The 24,463-nt window shown below is 46.0% G+C and overlaps 1 protein-coding gene across 2 annotated transcripts in view; it reads right to left on the reverse strand.

The window, feature by feature from the left end:
* The window catches only part of LOC119181497 (latrophilin Cirl), a 721,750-nt gene that overhangs the window by 391,639 nt on the left and 305,648 nt on the right, over nucleotides 1-24,463 (reverse strand). For both annotated transcript variants that reach the window (XM_075875081.1, XM_075875080.1), the window contains one exon: nucleotides 16,072-16,123. The gene's annotated coding sequence lies outside the window, so the exon portion shown is untranslated. The remainder of the gene's footprint in view (nucleotides 1-16,071; nucleotides 16,124-24,463) is intronic.

Below are 24,463 nucleotides of genomic sequence, written 5' to 3' on the forward strand. Positions count from 1 at the left end.
CCAGCTCGATTAATCGGCTTCTCTGGTCAGCTGTTTTACATAGTATAAACTCAAGTATACGAGCGTGATCGTGGCAACGTCACCTTTTCTATGCAAGCATAGTGCAGTTTTCATCATCATTATTAAGATGTGTGTTTCTTGGAGGTACGCAGCGATTGAAGGAGGAGGCCTGCCCCGTTCGTTGATAACATCTGATACTGATAGAGATGTATTCCAATCTAGTCTCCTGTAATCCTTTCAGGCGTGAATCCGGTTTATAGACAAGAGGCGGAGAAACGACATCGAACTCACCCTCGAAGCAAGTTCTCGAAATTAGATGCGGAAATACCGCACGGTAAACTTCGAGCTGTCTTTGTGCATTATATAAAGTAAGGCATTTACGTACGCGCTAGTTTGTATTAATTGAAATAGTTTCTTAGTTGCCAATCTTTGTTTTACGTTACTCATAGTTGTTCTAATATGAGATTCCCTTGACAGTGTTTACTTTGCGACCTCCTTCTGTATTACACGCATTTTTTGTTTGTACTGTATTTATTACGGAATATAATTAATGAAAATTTGTTTCTTGAAAAAATAAACCGTCATGCTACCTTTTTTTTTTCCCATAACTGAAAGCAAATATGCTATATTCTCAGTGTGGACGCGTCTACTGGCAAAGCGGCACTGTTATGTTGCATGTCAGAAAATAAATCGCAAATAAAAACAAAACGATTCAAGTAAGTTTGGAGTAGGTACTTATTAAAAACAGCCAAGCGTATGCCGTGAGATTAGGTACGCATATCGCCGAGAAGCAATTAGTAAACCGAGCCATCTGCCCCTTAAAATGCATCGACCGAACACTGCGCTCATTGCTGTCATTGTTGCGTGCTGGACCATTCAGTTTGTGAAGACTACTACCTTCGGCACTGTTTCGTCCTTCACCCAGAAAGACGTGCTTCTAAATGAAGATATAAAAAAAAGGCACATTTACTAGCAGCGCAAGGGTAGAGCTAAACACGGAGCCAGTGTTCGGCCTAGCTCATTGGAGGTTTTTCCTTACATTGATGGTACTGGCGATGAACGAATTTTATTAAAGTCCAGGGAACGCGCAGGCGAGACCCCGAATCATTCGGTTAGTCCCACTCAGAGAACGCCACGCCAAGCTAAGAAGGCCTCGCTCTTGCTCTAGAGATGCTATAGGCCTTTGCTATATATAGGAGTACTAAGTATGCCTAGGCTTGGCTATTCTTTTGCGGTTTCGGTTTGTTCCACATACTACGCAAGTGTCACTTGGTTTTAGCGGGAAAATAACAGATGACTAGCTGTCGTGTTACGTGATTTTAGTCCCGTGACCAGTTACTACGTGAGGTCAAGTACGTCATTTTAGTCTCGTCACTAATCGCTACGCCGTGTTGCGTGAGGTTGGCCCCGGGACTAGGTTGTACGTGATGTTACGTGATGGTTCGTAATTCTTGGACGCGTGATTGGTTGTGACGTGATTTTAGTCATGTGAACTTTTTATTACGCATTATTACGTTATTATAGTCAAGTGACTAGTTGTTACGTGATCTTATGAAGATGGTTATAGCTGTTATGTGATGTTACAAGATATTAAGTCCCGTGACTAGTTGTTAGCGTCATTTTACGTGTCTTTGGTCATTTGACAGACTCGCCCAAGACGGCTAATGCATTCCACGCCGAAGAAATGCGGAGCACGCGTTGCGAGAGCGAAGCAAAAAACGAAGACGTGGACCGAGCGAACACGTGCCGTTTCGTGCCTGTCGCACTACCCGGCGCAATGAAAAGCTTCGACAGCCAAGTTGTTAAGAGAACGATATCTGCTGTAAAAAAACACCGCAGCAACACGTTCATACACTTTTGTTGTGGCGAACTTGCAGGAATAGAGCAGGTTGCAAAATTTAAGAAAGTAATATTTTTATGCTGTCAATTGACTTTCCTAATGACATCTGAGCTATATGAATCAACTATCATCCCTCCAAACTACGTTAGACGCATAGCACCAAAGTGTTTTTTTTTTTTTTGACAACAGAACAGGTCACAAACCACGATCGCAGGTCCCACAAAGTGGTCTGGCAAAGCGGTCGACGTCATAAGTACGAACTCTGTGATAGGTCCAACCGTTCCCATTCAAACGAAATAGAGTCCTTGCAAATGAAAACCGCGGCAACGTGTGCGACATAATAAATAAATAAATAAATAAATAAATAAATAAATAAATAAATAAATAAATAAATAAATAAATAAATAAATAAATAAATAATGGAATTCTCCTTTATTCCAGGTGCCTGTTGCATGAATATTGTGAGCTAAAAGTTAAAAGACAAACTTAGCGGGTCCCCAACGCAAAAGCGACAAAGCTGCATGTATACACACAACGGTACAAAGCGACAATATTTAGCTAAAAGCAAGACAAACGCCACGACCAATCACCGAGACGGGCAAGCTCATAACTGGCCGGGCTCAAAGCAAAAGTAAGGAAAAATCGCGAAGAAGACGAAGAGCACCAGAAGGAAGTGTCGTGGAGGACGACCGGGGGAGTGGATCGACAGTCGACGAGAAAAGTCGAGATGACGATGACACGAGTGGATATATATGACAGGGACGACCGTAAGAAGCCGGGCGTGTGGCTCGGATTGGAAGTGAAAACGAGTGGAGGGGAGAGGGGGGAGTAAGGAAGCTCTCCCAGAACCCCGAGGTTCGCTGGCCCCTTCCCGGACGATGCCTTCTCATCCGTCCATCCGTTAGCCCGTCCTCTTCGAAATGCTCTTCGAAACTGCGCTGGAACCGTTAAACCCCCCACCGCCGTGAGCGCTCCCGGCGGCGACAGCAGCAGTCAAGGGAAAGGGGACACATAACTCAATTTCGTACGTCCCAACGGCGACGAGCTTGTGCCCACAGAGGCGTTGGCTTGCTGAAGCCACTGCCATAGCGTCGCTGTTGACGCGACAATGCTTCGAAGCGGTGGTTGCGATGTTGTTAAGGGGTGATGGGAGGGGAGGAAGGGACGAGTTGGGCGGGCGCTTCGGGTGTAGTGGTTGAGCGTGGGCGAGAATAGCGACAATTCTTGGGTTCTCCTTGGCCCTCCTGCGATCGCAACTATAACCACTATGGCACCCTCCGGGCCTCTGGGGTGGCTGCTGGCGTGGCGTGGTGCAAGCGAAGAGTGTTTTTCTCCGGCTGACGCCAGCCACCAGGGCTCTCGGAGATGGATGCGACAATAAATCCAATTATAGCCCGGCGCGGACGCGGCGCGCTCCAGAAAAGGAGGATGACCACCGCGCCTGATGTGGAGACGCTGCCGGGACGCGCAGAAACGATGCGCCCGACGAGGAAGCGAGGAAGGCTTGAAAACGGTCAGTATACGCAGAAAAGAGGAGAGAGAAAGAGCGAATCATGGAGGATGACTGGATTGAGCCAGTTTGCTATCCTACACATGGGAAAAGGTAGAAAGGTACAACACAGACAGACAGACAGACAGACAGACAGACAGACAGACAGACAGACAGACAGACAGACAGACAGACAGACAGACAGACAGACATGCTCATCGTGAGGTACCGAAGAAACAAACAAAAAACATCACAGCGAGAATCAACAACTTTATTTTGCAAATGGATCTGTCAACATACTCAATTACAGAGCCTATCAGTCAGGAGCAATCGATTCCCAACTGATTGGCCGTATAATTAACTGGTTGAAAAAAAAAAACATCTGAATCTGCGTGGCCGAGTGGCACTGGACGAGTTTTTATTGACGAGAAAGTCGATAGATTGCCGCTTACTCAATCAACTGCTTAATTAAGATTGCCTATAACGTGCCCTACAGGGTGACTGGTGACCAGGTTTCACGGAGTGCAGGGTAAAGTTTGTTACTTTCGTTAATTGACTTCAACAGGCGGAATATATTACACTTCATTTTGCGAGGCTGGCCGGGCCTTTTTTTTAAATTTTATTTTTCCGTACATGGCTGGATCAGCAGCAAGAGACATAAAGCGAAATTAGCGCGGTGAACTGTCCTCAGAAAGTGAACTTAATACGTAGCGCTTTGCCACCACTAGATGTAGTCATATCTTAATGATCGTTATCTTTCGCCTTAAAGTTATGATCTGTGTATGCACTATTTGACTGATTTGAGTTGTGCAAAGAGCGCGGGTCTTATAATAGCTTGCTCTGACAAAAAAATTAGCGCAGCCTCCACTAAATCGCCATGCCTGGGTTGGCAAGGGCTGGTGGCCAACTGGCTCGTTTTGACTTAGGCTTTCACCCTCTCATCTGTCTCTTTTCTACCGCTTATTATACTTGACTATACTACACATGATTTCTTGCTTCTTTATCTTTATTAATAATGTTTGTTTTTCTACATCTTTATCTCTGTGCTCGTAGGCAAACCTTGACCACAGCAGCTCTGCTGTTAAGATCTCCTGTATATAACGTCCATGTGCCACAGAAACTGAGAAAATCCCACTCGCCCTTACACTGGTACATCAAAGATTAAGAAAACACACAAGCGACGAACTCCAACCAGGAGCCATATCTTGCAGCTTCTCTTGGTAACCATCTGCGCCAAGTCCTGCATTGTTGCAAAACTTCAATATCCCAATAAATCCGTACCACCAACAGCCTAAAAGCAACAAAGAAGCAACGTAGAATGCGTGGCTAAAGCATTGAAACAATCTGGCATCACATAGCCAAAGTATAGCAACAGCCGACAAGCAATAAGATTCGACGTAAGAATCGTCAGCATCGCTGTTGCCCAACGTAGCGCAAGATTTGTTGTTTTGTTTTCTTCACATACGGCCCCATATCTCTGGCTACATGACGCCATGTGTCGCTGACAACAAGATGACATACTACCAAACAGAGTTTCATATAATAATACCTAGACAGGAATCTGGCGCTGCAATGGTGTACTTTCATGGGAATTACGGGAAGTACAGGCTTCGGATAGGATCGCGTTTTCTAGCGAACTGTCTACGGATGCTTTTCTACAGTTTCCGTTTCGTTCTTGGCGCAGAGTGGGTAGTGAAGTGGGTGCAAAACACTGAAGCAGCGCCTTTGTTGCTCAAAGAAGCTGAGGACCGCTAGGTCTCAGTTTACTGCGACGTTCGCGCTTTACAGATTGTATTTGGCAGTTTAGGCAGAGTGTGTTCCTCTCACCGCTGCACATAGATGTAGCGACCAATGCCAGTGCATGATATGACATCGAGTTCACGTGTTTTTGTCAGCACATCTTGCCAAAACCCGTTTACATCGACTTCAAAACGACGGCGAAGCGATGTAGACGCACCATAACGCTCCTCTGACTCGACTTCACAACAAAACGAGAAGTGCGTTGGCGGAAGACCACTTGGGACAGGCGCACCTGGCACCGCAGCAGACGAAACGCTAAGTGTTTCTTACTTAATACTGTATTGGTATTTCCACAAATAGATAATGCGAACTTTCGAAGGGAAGAGAAGGATGTTTGCTTTCAAGTGTTGTAAAATATGATTTATAATATCTTGATGCTAAATTTGGAATGCAATGGCAGAGTTATCCATACCCTGGTGGTTCAATTTGTCCAGGTTTCATTTCTACCGCATAGTCACAAACTTTTTTGCAACAAAGTTTGCGTACAAAAGACATACGGCAAGTTTCAAATGTATATAATTTCATATCACTTTTTTTTACAAATGTCGAGAATCTCTAGAACGTGGTCCATCCGAAGCAGATCCGAAGCCTGTCCTTCCTATCATTCCCATGGTGGTAAAAGCACCGCTGAAGGAGCCCGCGCTAGATTCTTCTCTAGGTATTTTTGTGTAAAACTCTATGTCATCAAATAATGGCGATTTACAGCGCTATGTGCACTAATATGACGTCACTCGCTGACCCTATAGAATAAAAACTCCGAGGCTGAGGCTGCTGACTGACGAATCGGATAGTGGTAGGGCTGCAGCGTCAACGTGTTCGCCGCCTCCAACGATCTTGATCCCAGATTTCTTGTCGAGGCGCGTCAGTAAAGACCTCCCATGGCGTCTTGCTGTATACTTGTTCAAAGAAGTCACGAGCCTGGCTTTCGGAATGAGTCAATGGGCTTTGCTCATTCGGTTTCAATTCTGTTCCTGGCGAAACACCAGCGCCCATAGACCTCACAACGTCGGCGTCTACAGAACGCTCGGCTGCTATATTTAACGATGAGTCCCGCTAAACTTGTAGGAACCGATGCACTAGTGCGTCAGTGCCTACAAGCGTTTCTTTCTCGGCTTGGGCCGACGTCGAACATGGCACGGCATGTTTGCCTGGGACAGACACGAAGTCAACCGCGGTGGCGGTTCTTATCTCTGAGATTGGCAAACATGGCGCGCTCGGATTCGCCAAGCTGTACACTTCTTTGTCGTTTAATGTAGCTCTCAGAATCTAAATCCAGGCGTTATTCTACTACAGCTCCGGGTTCTCGTTGATCTGTTGCCGTTGGTGACACGGACGGTAGGGCAGGAAAGGTCCCCGCAGCAGCATCTGAATATAAACGACGCACAGGGCAGACAGTGGTAGGGTGGCTATCTCCGCAACGTCGGCAGGGGCGATCTCAACCTTCGTTTTCATGTCCGTGCACACCACAGCGACCACAGAATGGTGCTGTGCACTGTGCTCGATAATGACCACTAGAGCCACACCGACGACAAACACGTTGCAGACCGCGGTAGTCGAAGGTGACTCGATGACTAGAAACGCGAAGATAGTTGGGGACGCGATTTGTAGGGGCTCATTGCCATCCGGACATATATCGTGTGCCTGTGAGGACTTCGCGTCTTGCGCTCATGAAGCCAGCGGTCACAGTTAATACCTTGCCGTATGGGGAAAAAGCCTGGACGAGTACCTCGTTGGATACGAAGGCTGGTAAGAACAGGCAAGCAACGTTAGTTACCAGTGGGCCAGCAGGGACGACAGGAATACGCTCGCCACCGATGATCAGGTAGCCAGCGTCGACGATGAGTGTCATGGAAGCCATGCTCTTGACAGTTACTTGGAAATTCATGCCTCCCATGTGCTGAACGCAGTGTACCTCTGAGAGGCCAACTATTGAGGCCGTCGTGTCGACTACGGTCTCCGGACTGGTCCCCGCAGGGACAACAACGTCGAAGGCCTGCGCCTTCTAAGGCGTCCACATCGTTGATGGTGCCATGGCTAGCTGAGGAGGACATCCCTGACGTGAAACATGCAGGGACTTGTGTGTGTTTAGAAAAAAGTTGTTAACGATTTAGAGTACGAGGTACTCTACTATGGGAGGGCGTGTGTGTTTAGAAACAGTGATTAACGATTTAGAGTACTTGGAACTCTACTATAGGAGATCTTAAAGGCGTCCGAAGGATTATCAATGAGATCATGGGTACAGCGAACGTTCTCAATTAAGCCACCGCAATACAAACTCAAAAGCTATCTCATCCTGATATACCTCCATTCTTGTTCTGGTTACGCCATTGAATTTTCCAGCGTTTCCTAATTACATTTCTCTGAAACCTGACAATTAATTCTAAAGTAATAAATTCTTAAAATCGCTTTATATTCTTTAGACAAATAGACCCATTGATATGCATGTTTCTAGCGATCCACGTCTCAGCGAAGCAGAACTCGCCGGCTGTGGTCAGGACGGGATGAATGTTCGATGAGTGAGCCTGCGCTTGCTTTTGCCTGAATTTCACACTCAGGATCTGTTTAACAGATAGAGGGAGAAACTTCCTTTTGCGAACAGGTGCGCGTTCTCCTTGCCAACCTCAGTTTAGGTAGCTATGGCAACATAACTAATGCACTGATCTAAACAGCTATCTTATATGGTTATCTTTTAATAGTTTGATTTTTGAAAATTTTGCTAGAAACACCACATAAGCGCACATAAACAGACGCATAATTGCCTCTCTGGGACAAACGCAGCACAACACATCCTCACACACCCACTCACTTACACACTCACTCACTCACTCACTCACTCACTCACTCACTCACTCAGTGATAGACCTGCGCCCTTCGTATGCAATGATAGACCGCGAACTTACAACGAAATCGGTCTTCCTCCGAAAGAGAAAGTCGTCGTTGTCGGCTTAGCGAAGTTAATCAACGACGCGTAAAAATCGATCTTCGAGAGGGACTAACTCCGTCGTCGACTGCATGCCTGCTTCGTCGCACATTGATTTGTTTTCACCGAGTGAGCGACCACCTTCCGACACCATCCGAATAAATCCCCGAAGCACGCCACTTCTCTAATCGTCGACACCGCCCATCGCCTATAAAAGCTCAGCCACCTTGTTCGGCGTTCCTTAAGCCCCATCTCCTGACAGCATCTCGCGCGCTTTGCGTACTGCACGCGTACAAACTGCGGTGTCTCTCGCACACAAATGAATGTATACAAGCTGCAAACATGGCAGTTCAGAGCAGACGACTTGCAGACGACGCCCATGTATTTTAGGCGCGGGCCACCGAATTTATTCGCAGACGCGGCTGCGTCACTTTATCATTACTTTTTTTTTCACTCGCTGTTATAATCTGCGATCGGCTAGGCCCGTCTGGCCGCCTACGACGAGAGGCTTGGCGAGACCCCACGCAGTGCTTTCCTATCTGAAGGGGCTTGGCGAATCCAATAGGATTGTGCATTCTGCGAGTTCACTCCGTAGTGTCATCGTGTTTCGCTGCCTGCCTTCATCTTTTCCCAGCGTATACCTCCCTCGCAGATTGCTGAACGAACTTCTCTTGAGAGGCTTGTGCGTGCGTGTGAGTAGTGAGTGTATGTGTAAGTGACGCATGTGAGAGTAATGAGTGCATGTGTGTGCGTTCGTGAATGCGTGCGTGCGTTGGCGACGTTCGGTATGAAACGCTTTAAAGACCACACAGAATGAAAGCGAAAATGCACGCGGAGCAACAAACTTACCTATGAATCAGGGGCATCAGAATTATGCAACCCTTCGCAAAGCTAAAAAAAAAAAATGTGGATTTCGCGATGTATTTCTTCGATCGCCCGCTTAAAAGCTCAGTTTCACAAATAAGATAGGTTTGAATCCGACGACTCCGATTGCAAACTCTAATCCTTAGATAACATTGTGAAGGTGGCTTACAAAGGCGGAGCTATGGCGACACACGCTCAATAAAGATCCAGTTGACGTGATTTATCGCGCTTCCAATTGCGAGTTTTTTTTTTTTTTTGCCGCTTCATGACCATTGCAATTATTATGAAAAATGAGTTCGAACTAGCTACATTTAGGTTAACCAGCGTCAACCATGCAGCGCTCCGATTTCGTTTAGGCGGGAAACAACTGTTTGTAGAGCAGATGTATAGCAGTGAGGTTTACATGGTCGAAGACTGTCGGGGGGGGGGGGGGGGGGAGTTCAACCGCCCTCACTCGTCCGCAGAATTTTCATTTTCTGCCTTTTTATGCGAACACTCACCCAAACAAACGCACACATGAACATATATAAAGGACAGTTCCACCTCTCTCTTGATTCTTCGGTGCCTTTCTCACACTCCGCCCCCCCCCCCCCCCGCCTTTTTCTCCTCAAAAATTGTGGCTAAGACCATATTGCTGTTATGAGGCACACATTTCTGAGTCGCTGCTCCATTGCAAAGACATTACGCACGCCTGGACCGTGGTTATAATAGACATAGTCATCGGTTCAAGGCGGCCTTTGTGGAATCCCAGAAGCTCCAGGTCAATCTTCTTGCAGTTGGTATTCATCGCAACGGCATGCACTTAAAAAAAGAAACTACATGTTCCAGCACGACCAAACCACACCCACGAAGTGGAAGCGGCCATTAAGCTATCAGGAGAAACTCACGACCTGCTCACTTAAACGCCCAGACTGCAGGGACAGACTTGTCAGTGCCACGATGCGTAAAATGATTGATCTTTTACTTGTATCTCCTGAAAATGAACCCGATACAGTGTATCTTGAATAAGAATGGCCCCACTTCGAGGGGGCTGACCAACGTTCGTGTAACGTACAAGCTCGTCCGAGTCTTCCGATATTCAGGCAAAGATGCACAAGTCGCATTTGAATGCCTGCCCCGATAAGTTGGAAGTATTCTTTATTAAACTCTAGCGCGAATGACAGCGAATGATCAATAGAGCACCCGGCGATATCGAAAGCGTCCTATCTAGTGCTTTCCGGGCAATGAGCAACAAACGTATGCTGCTCAGAATACGTAATTGTGGGGCTGCAATGAGTAACGAACATCCAGGAGCCATGGACGCGGAACCGTTCTTTCTTATTATGGACTATGTTTTAGTTTTTCAGTGGCGTTAGAGCATATCAAGCGCACCGGTTACGCCATTGCACAAACAATTCGAAACGAAAAAAGACGGACACAGGAAGGAAACACACATGAAAGAAAATAGAACACCCAGTTTGAAAGCCCTCAAGAGAAAGAAAAACAAGCACAAGCTCAAGTGAACTGGTCACCACTGTGACCAAGCACACTTAATTTACTAGATTTAATTTCAAGAAGAAGACGTCTATTCGGCTCCTCATTCGCTGCAGGGTTTGCGATGACGAACGCAGATGTTGCACGGACGTCTGTCTGTACTAATCACGTAGTTCACCGAGGTCTATGTATGTATGTATGTATGTATGTATGTATGTATGTATGTATGTATGTATGTATGTATGTATGTATGTATGTATGTATGTATGTATGTATGTATGTATGTATGTATGTATGTATGTATGTATGTATGTATGTATGTATGTATGTATGTATGTATGTATGTAAAATTAGCGTAGAAAATTTAAGAACCACGAGACGCAAGTAAAAGCCACTTCATCAGACGGCCTTGAATTTGGAGTTCTGGGCCATTTTAAAGCGTACTAACAACAAGAAACTGTGCAGTTGGACCGAATACGCACACTAACCGCTGTTCTCTGGAAACTGGTGGCCGCCATACGAAACGTCCGTGCATACATACATACATACATACATACATACATACATACATACATACATACATACATACAAACATACATACATACATACATACATACATACATACATACATACATACATACATACATACATACATACATACATACATACATACATACATACATACATACATACATACATGCATACATACATACATACATACAAGCACGAACACTCACAAGGCCTCGTCTCCACGACGCACCGAAACGATGTATCCAGTACTCTACTTTACTGGAAACGAAGAACACTAATGACAACATGAACAAGGATAAAACGATAACAATACAGGTCGACGGGCCTCCCTGTCTGACAAGTGTATGTGCGCAGGGAACGTGTCTCTAAATTGCGTCTTTCTAGATGACCCCGTAAGGCTCGCTCGGCTGCTCATATTGCCTCTCTCTCTCTCATATATATATATATATATATATATATATATATATATATATATATATATATATATATATATATATATATATATATATATAGATTCCATGCGTAGTACAGGAGGCCACATGCACGCGCAAACGGACCAAATGCAGTGGCACTAATTCGTTCGCCGTCACTCCCGCACACATAAGGAAGACAACACAATGGAAAGCCCGTGTTCAACTGGACGTGCGTTCGAGCGTAGGTAGGCAATCGGGAGACGCATCCACTATTGCGACGGTGCTGGGCCTGCGGTGGGGGCACCCATACCAAACAGTACAGAAACAACATGGCAGAGAGAGAGAGAGACAACGCAGCGCTCTGAAGGAACGTGGTACGCAGCGTTGCCGAGCGGCTCGGAAGAAGAGGACGCGAGCCGAAGACGCAATCGGCAGGCACCCCTCCAACTCCCATACCGATGATGGATTGGCGGGCTTCTTCGGGAGCAAATGGATTCACCGCCAGACGGCTTCGGCTAGATAACGGTCGCCCTTTTGGGCAGGGGTACCGCGTTCTGGCGAATGTAATCCACCTCCGACTAAGTATACGCTTGCGAGAAATCACCGGCGTGCCATCCGGTGCCGCGGTCGTTATTACCGCCGTGTTACTGCGTGACAGGGACCGCTATCGGTCAATGTTGACAAACCACCTACAGTTCTTCAGCGTTCGCTGACAAATGCACCGTACACAAGCATCTCATCATTGCGCCTTCATCGAGATAGAGAGAGACAGAGAGAGAGAGAGGGGGGGGCATAAGGAGAAATTGATTGATTGATTGATTGATATGTGGGGTTTAACGTCCCAAAACCACTATATGATTATGAGAGACGCCGTAGTGGAGGGCTCCGGAAATTTAGACCACCTGGGGTTCTTTAATGTGCACCCAAATCTGAGCACACGGGCCTACAACATTTCCGCCTCCATCGGAAATGCAGCCGCCGCAGCCGGGATTCGAACCCGCGCCCTGCGGGTCAGCAGCCGAGTACCTTAGCCACTAGACCACCGCTGCGGGGCGCATAAGGAGAAAGGCAAAGATGTTAACTAGGGCTGAGCCCCGGTAGGCTACCCTGCACTGGGGAAGGGAAGAGCGGGAGGGAATGTTATAGAGGAGGAGAGAAAAGGCCACCGACTGGGCCGACGCGTAACAGTTTCACCATCACAAACGATGAAACAGGCCGGTGTCTTTGACAAATGCATACGTTGCTGCCGGGATGAAATCCGCGCCTTTCGGGTGAGTAGCCGAGTGCCGACAACACTCAGAAATGCTTGAAACGAGAAATACCAAGCCGTGACAACCAGTATAACAGACAGAATGCACTTAGATGTATTGATTAGATTAAGAGATGTCTGAGGGAGTTGGTAGGCATTCATGTTGAAAAGACAGGACGCGAAAAGACGGACAAGAAAGGTGCCTTGAATTCTCTCCCGTGTCCGCATTTTCACTTCCTGTCTTTGAATTGAGTACATTGAAATGTGCCTTGGTAGTTAACCCCGGTAACGAGCAATATTCAGCGTCCATTACTGGCCTTTCATACAACTATCAACTAACCTTGCAGGCAGCGGTGGAAGCGCGCATTATTTGGCGAGTGTGAAAGCAAGCCATGCAGGCAACGCCGTGCTTCCTTTGAAAGTCACGTGTGCTAGCTATGATCGCGGAAGCACGGCACTTGCGGAGTCACAGACCTTTTGGACGGCGCACCTATGGAGGGCTTATCTCGGGCGAAGCCTGCCTGTAGGCACTCGCGAATACACATCGCTGCTATAGTGTTTCGGGCCTGGCACGCCCGTATCCCCGAGTGTCCGGCACGAGGTCCAATCGCAAAGCGACGAGGAGCGAGGAGCGAATTAAAAGCTTCTCACATGCGCACTGCACGCTATCCTCCTGTACTTACGGATTCAATCATTATTGCTTGTTTGGTTTGTTGCAGATTGAGCGGAAATGTCTCTACGACGGATCCTCCAATCGACACACGAACACTACATACGTACGTACGTACGTACATACATACATACATACATACATACATACATACACACATACATACATACATACATACATACATAAAACATACATGCATGCATGCATGCATGCATACATACGTACATATACATACATACATACATACATAAATACATACACACTACATACATACATACATACATACATACATACATACATACATAAAACATACATGCATGCATGCATGCATGCATACATACGTACATATACATACATACATACATAAATACATACATACATACATACATACATACATACATACATACATACATACATACATACATACATACATACATACATACATACATACATACATACATACATACATACATCACGTGCGAAGGCCTCGTGTCAGAGGGCAAGCATGTGGAAATTGGCGCCACCAGATTTACAGCCCCTCCACGAAATGACCACTGTCCATTTTTGTGTCTTCTCCCCAGGCCGTGGCGTATATCTTGTCCGGCTATTGGCAGCCGACACGAGGCGAGTCGATACTGCTAAGTGGCTGGCACCATCCTCTTCTCTTTTTTTTTCTTTCTCTCTTTTTCTTTTGCGGCATCTTGCGGGCACCTGTGACCCGTCCTAATCCAGGCAATAAACGGTCCGACAAGAAGCGGTCCATGCGCCTCTGTTACAGCATGTATGTATACGCTGTGCATAAGCACCGGCACGTATGTGGACTGGTGTTTTGTTTGCTCTTGTGCGGGTTGATGAGGAATAGAAACCACTGTTGAGAGGGTGAGATAGAAGGACAGAAGAGAAGTGTATTCCGGGGAGGTCAAACAGAAGGGAGAATCTGGTTTGCTGCCTTGCACTCGGGGGACAGTAGATAAGATAGAGAAGAGGGAGGGAGCAGAGGCACGCCATCAATAGTCAGTTACTAGGGCAGATAAATGTCGATGTGTACATAAAAAACAAAGAAAAGGTTGTCTTATCACGCACAAACGCACGAGGTCTTCTACAAAAGTTTCAGCCATTTCAAATCGCTCAATATGAATGCCATGTGAAGAAAGCTAGAATGGCTCGAATGCATTGCGCGGCTTCCCAGGGAACAAAATTGTTCGCCAGGGTGCAGATGCTCGAGCAGAAAGCAGCCTGTAAAGTCACGGCGACCGAGTCCGCCAGTGTCACCGGACTCTTGAGCGAGTCGCGTCTTTTGCAAAATGTTCAGTTATAAAGCAAGCGCTCGACCGAATGCGCCACAAAATTTCACCTGTTTGTGAACGCGCAAGAATTCTTCCACATAACACGGGTTATGATAGAAAAATGTGTGCCGTGGCCCCGATCCCTTATTTAGGCTCAAAGATCCTCCTGCTCGGGAGACTGTGGAGGAAGTGGTCAAAAGATAAGATTCCCAACAGGGAGGGAGCACAGCCACACCGTGAATAGTCAGTCACTAGTGCAGCTGAATGTTGCTGCGCAAAAGACACTTGTCTATCACACACAAACGCACACACGTGCACGCAAGAGAATGCTGCAACGCGGGTCCGAAGTCGGAGGTGGATGTGCCGAAAAGCGAAAACCACACGACCTCAAGAGAAGAAACTGAAGACGGCTCTTGGCTGTGGCACGTGAAGTCACGGGTCGTGTTCCCTGCTCACTGGGAGGAGGAGGAGGAGGAGGAGGAATAAACGTTTATTTTTTGAAATGGTGTAGCGGTGTAGGTTCCGCGTCAACCTTAGGTGGGAGGTCTCCTCATTCCAGGAACCCTCTGGCCTTCTTCAGCTGCCTCCTTGGGCCTGGCGACGAGACGTCGTTGTTGGTCCAGGTCCTCCAAAGCGAGCTTGGCCTCCCACGTTTCGAGAAGGTGTTCGTTTTCTTTAAAAGCGTTGCAGGTATTCGGCGGAGGCGAGTGTTCTGTATGCGCATTGCATGGACACTCGAGGATCAGGTGGGTCAACGTGTCAGGTACGGCGCAAATCGGGCAAACATATTCATGTAATGTTGGGTACAATCAATGGTTTAGTATGTCGTGTGTGTATGTGTTGCTCCGCTCACTGGGGAAGAAAAATAATTCCAATCCTCACCCTTAAAGGGACACCGAAGAACAAAACTATTTTTCGCGTGATAGTAAGGTACAATTTCACAATCCAGAAAACACACATCGCAGAAGCGCGACACGACGCCTGCTAAGCGACAAAGGTAGCAAAAAAACTACCACGACAAGCTGCTGAAAATTTCATTGAGCCAATGTCGCGAAACTACAAAAAAATACATTATAACATTTTAAAATTCGTTACGTCACGCGCGCAGATTTCGGCGCGAAATTTGAAAACGAAACCTTAACTTCTATTTTCTCCGCTAATAATGAACTTATGACGGCAAAACATGTGGCATTAGAGTTCTCAGAGTGCAGTTTGTCAATCTAAATCAAATAATTGTTTCTTTTTAGTGTCCCTTTAACGTGCTTCGCCACTAAAAAAAACTCGACGGTTTTTGTATGCGAGTCGCCTTATAGGAAAATGCACGAGAGTCGGTGTTATTACGTGTTGCTCGCCCGAGAATGAAATTGGCGCCATCTATCGAACGGTCGGCAACGAAACGGCACGAGTTTCGTCGCTGGACGGAAAGTGCACGTTCGCGGCTGGTGGGGACACGTCATTCATCACTTGTAATTTTTTCATATTTGTTTAAGAACAGCAATGAGCAAATATCGTAGGACACGAGCAGTTTTAGCTTACCGAATTGAAGAAAACGACGAAGGGTCGTTGCTGCGCCCAACGGTGTTCTGAACTGCGTGGAAAGAGAGGGAACAAAATGTGAGTAAGAGCAAGAGTTCGCGGTCGATCTGAGATAAGAGAATCCTTGCGACGGGATTTTTCAAAGCTGGATATCTGTAATCACTTTTCAACGTAAATCCTTAAAGATACGCTTAAGACAAATAATGTATGTGAAAGCAGATCCTAACCAGGAATGTTTTCTGTTCTTTTTTTTTTGGGGGGGGGGGGCGGTAGCTCACTTGCTAAATACCTTGACTATATTGACAAAAAAAAAAAACTACCTATTTGCATTACTCATTCTCGTTGAAAAGCCCCCTTTATCAAAATTTCGGGGGAGGGGGGGGGCGAAGCACTCCCCATTCCACCTTCCCCTGGTACTTCTGTCAGACTGAATGGTCAACGCTAGAGATCATCAAAATGACAATTATTACGCATATACGCGTTTTGGTAATTCAGAAATTAAGGTAAGTGTAGAACAACATTTGCCCCACCGGTGGGAAATTGTCCGAAAGCGTGGAAGGGCCTCTGTTCAAATAACCTTCCGTTGACAAGCTATCCAGAATAAAATGGCACATTGTAGTGAACTAAAAAGACCGAATAAAGTTCATTTCCAGTTGGTTGACGAAAAAAAAAAAGAACTCCTTGAATTCACGTTTGAGAACGACCGAAGGTCCGTTTTCACCTGGCTGTATGCCATTATACCAGTGCGCCGCAGCGCGGCGTTTCGGGCTGTGAAGGGTGGGCGTGGCGAATGTTACGTCACCAGGTGGTTCGCAGAAGCGGGCTGTTTGAATAATGCGAACGGTTGCGACAACCCCCTTCGACTTAGTGGTTGTCTTTAGTGTCATTTTAACGCAGCACCTGAATGACGCTACCTCACACAAACACATGGCGGTCAAGAAAACATTTTCGATAGTGTTACGGGGAAAATGCACATACTCGTCGTAGATTTTCAGTAAACACGATCTGTGTCAAAAAAACATATTGTTTGACAAATATAAGTGTCTTTGCATCTTATTACACGCAGTCAACCTTTCCTATAAGAGTTCTCTTTTTTACTCCAAGTTTACAATACTGCGAGTAGCTAGGTTCGCAATCATCTTTATTGGCGTTTCGTTACTAAACCACTAGTGTGGCTAGGTAACGAATACCTTACATAAGTTCGCACTTACTGCGGACAGCAAAAAAAAAAAAATATTTTGAACGCAAGTAGTTACCGTCCAGCGCAGACCCGTCATTAGATTTTACCACTTGGACCACGAACAGTATAACCTTACAGAGCACAACTGCATTATAACAATTTAGTGCACTTTGATCTCATCGATGGAACGATAAATTAAGGAAAACCCACAAAATATAAATCCAACTCCGAATTTTATTTTAGCGTTGCCCCAAGCACAATACAGCGCAATGTTAATGCGAAAATAGGGGACCGAAAAAAAAAAAGCTGCGCTTGCGCAGGCTCTGGTACCCGTACAGCAGCAGTGACAGGACTATGAAAGTGTCCGGCATCAAAAAAATATTGTTGACAATGCTGCAACAAAAAAAAAAAACCAGAAAATATCAAAACAAATTGAGAAGAAAACTGGTACATAAAAAAAGAAAGACCATGTATATTAGAAACTACTCCACGTAATACAAAATCTCAGAAGAAGGGACGAGCTGAGAAGCAGCTTTTGAGCGTTAATGGTCGATTTTGCGCTCTAGTGCCACGAATAGTTATGGTACATGGGACAGTATGAACCTTAAAGCCTGGGCAATTGTAGTATTTGGTAAAGCACATAGCGGGGAGCCTTCTTACAATCCAGCTAATTCGTAATTGAACTTATGAGAACATTCAAACTGAAACATAGACATCAACTTTGATCGAGACACACATATGTGAATGAATCTGCTGCTCTCGCTTTAACGCTGCAAAATCCTACTTAATATCTCACCGAACACCAATTTTTGTTAAACTATCGTATCGTAGTAGCAGCGAAAGCGCGTATCTAATTTCATCTGTGCCTTTAGCGATGTTCTTGTACGAAAAATAGAATAATCACATATATCCATTTTGTAGACCCACGATAGAAAGGTTCTAAGCTTAATAAACGTTCACCATCGTCCTGTATCTTAACGCACTTTTTTTTCATTATATGCGCAATTTTTATGCCACTGTTGCACCATGCCCTCGTATATTTTTCAGGCAGCGTCTCATACTGCCATTCCCTGACGAAGGCACAGCTGGAGTTAATGCGGTCAGCCGGCCTCGATTAACTGTTTTGGCACATTCATTCTTCACGCAATAAGAAGAGAACTAACAGACAAATTCATCTGGGAAAGTATAGGTCTGTAACTATAGAAGTACTTGTAGTGTAAATGAGAAGGAAGAAAAGTTGACAAAACAATAACTTGCCACCAGCAGGATACGATTTCGTGCTTGAGTGTGTGCGTGCGTACGTGTGTGTATGTGTGTGCTGGTGTGTGTGCGTGTGCACGTGTTTAATTCATGTTGCAGTCCTTCATATTACATACGTGTGTTTCCTTCGTATTTCTTACATTCCTGCCCGACCTGTTTTCTTTTTCAGTGCAGGGTAGCAAATCGAATAATATTCTTCCATCTAACCTCCCCACCTTCACTGAACATTTCTCCCTCTCTCCTTTGACTGCCGTTGTTATCGCAGAAGATTTGTTTTAATTTCCACGAATTTTCGGATACAGGGCGCCGCAAACACAGATCACCTACAAGTTTTTTTTGTTTGTTTTATGCATAACAAAGAAGAAAGCAGCTGGCAGACATAACACGGGCAGGTGCTGCCCCTCGTGGCGGTGGTGAGAACCACTAAACTTGTCACACGTCCCTGCTTTAGTACGCACGTACTCAAGCCATCCGCGCACTTGCACAACGCTATCTCTCCGGCCGCGCCCCCGAGCGGAGTCCGAGAGCACCTGTCACTTTACTTCAACGTGGCGTACGCAAGGAAAAAAATAATAATAAAAATAAAAACAAGGCAGCGTTACGAGCTAGACAATAAGACTACAAAATTTCAAAAAAGAAGTAAAAAAATGAGAAAAACAGCGGGTCGTACCATGCGCGCACGTGCACACATATAAGGACGGAGGGGTCCTCCGAAAAACGACACGCTTATAAGCGAGACGCCGGCAGGCCATATACGACAGCACGCGCATACAAATAGCCGCTACATCAACGCGAGAATGATGTCTCTTTCAGGTGGCTTTTTGTGTGTGTGTGTGTGTGTGTGTGTGCGCACTACCTCCGCCCCACAAACGGCATAGTCGTTGTTTCTGACCAAAGAAAAAAGACAAAAAAAAAAGGGGGGGGGGGGCAGTTACACTCGTGCTCACGACGCCAGGCACCAAGCAGTCACAGGGAGCAACCGCCTCGTGTTGTTCCATGCCACTTCGTCCCAGGCCCCCTCAAAGCCCGACGTCAACCAAAATATTCCGGAGACACACACATGACCCCCCTCCCCTCTCACATTTCTATACATACAAATGCACAGGTTTCTCGCTTCGTCTTCCACTTTAATACCAAAAGAAAAAAAAGAACACTTTTATTTCTCGGACCACTCTGTGCCTTTCGGCGCCTGTCGTTTGGCAAAACACGTTGTACGTGACTCGAAAACGCGTCGCACGACGCGAAAGCCAACTTCGAATGTGGCGTGGAGCAACGGCGAGGCCGGTGCCCCACGAAACAAGCTTCGCAGCCCGAGGCACCGTTACGTGTTGCAGCCGCATTTTCGTCGCCAGCCCAGAAGGCCCCACTATACGTACTACACGATCTACACGAGCGCCCCTTGTTACACGTGACCTAAGCGTAGCACGTACATAACGTTCCATTTGCCACACTCTCACCGGCAAATCCCTGGAAAAGAAACAAGTCTGAAGAACTACGACATCGGCAAAATGAAACGTAGTGAATCGCGAACGCCCGATAACAACGAAGCCGACGGGAAGACAAGAAAGGAAGTCACGTGGAAAGACAAGAAACAAGCACACGGAGACCACTGATAGAAAGGAACATCACCCATCCGGGCATTCGAAAACATCAAAGGAACGCCTATATGTGCTCGTCGCACTATATATCTGCGTGATACGGCATTCACGTCCACGGAAATACTTGGCATCTTTTCGGAGCAGAGAAAGCGAAGGCCAGCGGACCAATTGAACGATCTCTGTCTCTCTCAATATATATATATATATATATATATATATATATATATATATATATATATATATATATATATATATATATATATATATATATATACGTGGTGAGATATAGAGCAAGGGATGGAAAATATCAGCAAACCAACCGGTGTCTCGACCAACAATAGAGGTTCATCTTTAACTTTCAGATCTTAATTTTCGTTCGTTTCTTTTTTTAAAACGAGAAATGTACTAGAGTGGGTGTACACGCAGGACGAAAACAAGAACACGGAGGAACGGTCGGAGACAAAAAATACGGACGTCCAGATAGTCCAGAGTTTATAGGAAAGTACAAATATATTGAATACAAGAAGTTCGCTGGAGGGAAATCGCACGCACCGGTAGGCAAACGAACGTTGGTCTTCGAGAGAGTGCACATATCGAATGGAAATGGAACACGAACATAATTGACCAGTGGCTGTATCACGACGAAAAAGTCTATTGGCAATTCGTTGTGAATTGTTGTGAAGTTGTGAAGGAAACGACAAATGTAAGAAGCTGTATTTTTTAACAAGGAATGAGATACACAGGAAAACGAAAGAAAAAGATTGGCCGTAGCTTCCCTCGGGGGAACACTGAGGAGGATGCGGAGCATATAATTGGTTAACGGGGTGTTAAAGTGCGACTTACTTGGGTCGATGGCTAAATTGGTTAACGTGGTTGTGAAATGGGGTGTTAAATTGCGACTTACTTGGGTCGATGGCTAAATTGGTTAACGTGGTTGTAGGAGGGGGTGTTAAATGAGTGAACACGTACACACGTATGCGAAAGGGTGGCGCTGGTCGAAGGGACGTCGATCATTGTGTTTGTGGATTCGTTGGCATTCATTTCACCGCGACCTTGGACGTCGACGCGCCGTACAAACCAACCGACGAGCGGCAACTGAGCGAGCGAGCGCCGACCTTGAGTATATATACAGCGCGACGGCGCATGCACTGTGAGCTGTTGAATGTTCTCGAAGCGCGACGGCGCATGCGCGTGCACTGGAGAATCAGGAGAATTGTAGAATGTTCTCGAAGGGGAGAAGCGCGCGTGGCACAGATGGTGGGTGACGGTGCATGCGCGCGTCAGCTGTCGAATGTTCGAGAAGGGGGAGAAGCGCAACGGCGCATGCGCGCGCGTCAGCTGCCGATGTTCTCGAAGCGCGACGGCGCATGAGCGCGCGTCAGCTGCCGATGTTCTCGAAGCGTGACGGCGCATGCGCGCTACATTATACACCTAGCGAATGTTCGTGAAGAGGAGAAGCGCACGCGGTGTGTAGAGGAGGAAGGGTGCACAGATGGTGGAGGAGTGAAGTGCGCGCGGTGTGTAGAGGAGGAAGGGATGCACAGATGGTGGAAGGAGGAGGAGGAAGCTTGCGGACGGCGCCGCACTACAAGCCTCGAGTATTAGATGCTCCGCATCTAAAAGCAACACGCGCGCAGAGGAACTTCACGACTATATTGGAGGACAGCATGAAATCAAGCTGTAACTACAGCACACGATTTCGCGTCAGCGTGGCGTCGCAGCGAAGCGTAGCATGTTGCGTACCCGACGTGCCACTCTAGAGTATGATATGGTTTCGTATGGTATGACATGGTGTGGTATGGTTGTGGTGTAATGTGATATGGTATGGTGTGGTCAGGCATGGTATGGCATGGTAAGGCATGGTATGGCATGATGTGGCATGATATGATGTAGTATGATGTGGTATGCATTCGTATTGCACTGCGTAAAGATGAGATAATTGGCAGAAATGTGTTGTCTGGCTCCATTCTGTTGTATCCGTATGCACAATTCATACATGATATTGCACATGGTATGTACATGGCATATCACATGGTATGCACAATTCATACTTGATATCATACTATCATATAGTATAGTACAGTAACGTAGACTGCGTATATCATAGTCGAGCGACTGCTCGAATTTAGAAAGCACCGCGGGCTGTCACACAAAATAAGCTAGCTCGGACATTATATAAAATATGTGTACGTTTCAACCCACTTTAACTCGGTTGTGTGATTGTTAGACCGGCTGAATATTTTTGTGCGTATGCATTCTGTTATGTGCTGCTTGGTTGGAGTTGATTAGACATTCAATAAAAAAAAAAAGGTACTTATGACATTTCTTGTATAACAATATAATGTCACTGCACGCTACGTTTCAACTATCGTTCCTACATTCATAATAAAAATGAAACAAGATTAACGAATGGTACCCATTTCTTTCCATTGTCTCTCAGCCATCTATGATACAGGTGGTATAATACACTTGTACGCTTCCGGATTACTGTTCTTAGATACTTGTGCACGACTCTAGCCAACAAGGAGAATAGTACTGCCCGTTTGGTCAAAAGAGGTATTACTAGGAGAAATGAAAGATAACAGTGCAAAACAGAGAGACATATGCTTCGGAGAAAGCCAGTCGCATGCTTTCTCTCTTAACACTAGCCTGGAGAAGAGCTCTTAGGTCGTTATCTTTCAAGAGGTACAGCTACGGCTAGCTATATACACAAGTGCAGAGGGCTATCCGTTCAGCTCACCCTTCCTTCTCCGTACTCGGCTACTATGGAAGGACTCTTATATTACAGAACTTGTTCTCGAATTTTCGGCGTTTCTCCACCCTGATACTCGACTGAAGTGCCCTTATACTCGTCTTGCCGAGTTCTTTTTTTTTTGTTGTTCTTCACTACACATGTTTTCTGACGTATTTGTTACTCCACGAGAGTCTTCACTGAAGGGGGATTGTAAAAAAAACTCGCCTTAAAAATATGAACTTCGATTGAAACGGCTCCCCTACAAGAAATTATCATAGAATGCCAGCGACGATCAGAAAATACACAAAGAAGGTGTGGCAAAGGCATAGACCCCTAGCGGCGACTTGCGGAGATAGAAACGGGACCCATCTGACCTACGCCAATGCGTACGACGAAGTGCAGAAATAGACGAAACACAATCACAAAAATACGAGACGGGATGGAGGAATCTTTCCGCACTCTCCGCCTGCAGACATAAAAGGAGAAAGCCTATGGACGCTCTCAAATTGAATTCGAAATGGTTCCATTACATTAAACGCAACGTCTTTTCTTCATCTTCACCCGAAAGCGAAGAAGATTCCAAGAACTCGCGAGAGCGCGGAGTGCGGCTCCTGATTTTCAAAGGCGTATCACTTCTCCGCGCGGTCGTATTAAGCGGGGCGAGATAGCGAGGTACAACTGGGCAAGCGCTATCCTTATACGACCAGAGCTTAGCTGGGTCTCAAGCCTAAACGAGCGGTCATTTTGACTTCCTTCGAACTGCCCCCACACGGACAAGATTCGTCTTCTTCGCGTGTTCGTCTGGCCGACAGTCGTCTGCTTATGTGTCTTTTTTTTTGTTCGTCTGTTCGCCTGTCTCATGCATGGCCGTCAGTATTGTGTAGACCTTTTTTTTTTTTTTTTGCTCGCATGTTTCGCAGTTCGGTCGTCTGTTTCGCGCTTTATCTTGCCTGGGCAAAAACCGCCGCAGAGAGTCGGCCACGCGAAAGCTTTCGAAGATAAGGTAAAATGGACACTATAGTCTCTCTATTTCTTTCACAGCGATAAAGAAAATAAAGTAGGCTTAGTACCCACTGTATTGGGTCTTGGGAAGTCGTACATGCAGCCTTGGTTCTATAGATGGCGCTTTCGTTCGCGAGGTGACACACATATTTCGTGGGCGAAAATGTGCGCGGAAGCTCATTTCTTACTTATTCTATTTTTTTTTTTGGAGAGTCCTTCAATAACCTATCAACTGCCAAGATACGGGGCATTAGGCCGAACTTCGGAGATAGAACAGGCACTGGCGTTTTCTCTTCGCTCTGGGTGTATACGTATCTTGGACGGCAGTTGAAACAGGATACCGTCGGAAATAGACAGTGCCTTATTAGATGGATTTTCGTAAATGGTACAATGAAACAAACAGTTTATATTACGAAGGAGCTTTGAAAGTTTGTATTTGTGCCCCCGAAAAGTTCTCCCGGTAGCTTTCGCGTATCAATCAGTGCTCGTCCTAACGAGCGGAATTTTCTCAGTTTTATTTCATTTTCTTACGATAATAATAATGTAGTGGAGCATACGCACTAACGTGTATGCGCCTTCCAAAGAGAAGGAAAAACCCCGTGCTCTGGTTGCACGAGA

Source organism: Rhipicephalus microplus, chromosome 10, assembly GCF_043290135.1.
Source record: "Rhipicephalus microplus isolate Deutch F79 chromosome 10, USDA_Rmic, whole genome shotgun sequence".
Taxonomy (NCBI): Eukaryota; Metazoa; Arthropoda; class Arachnida; order Ixodida; family Ixodidae; genus Rhipicephalus; species Rhipicephalus microplus.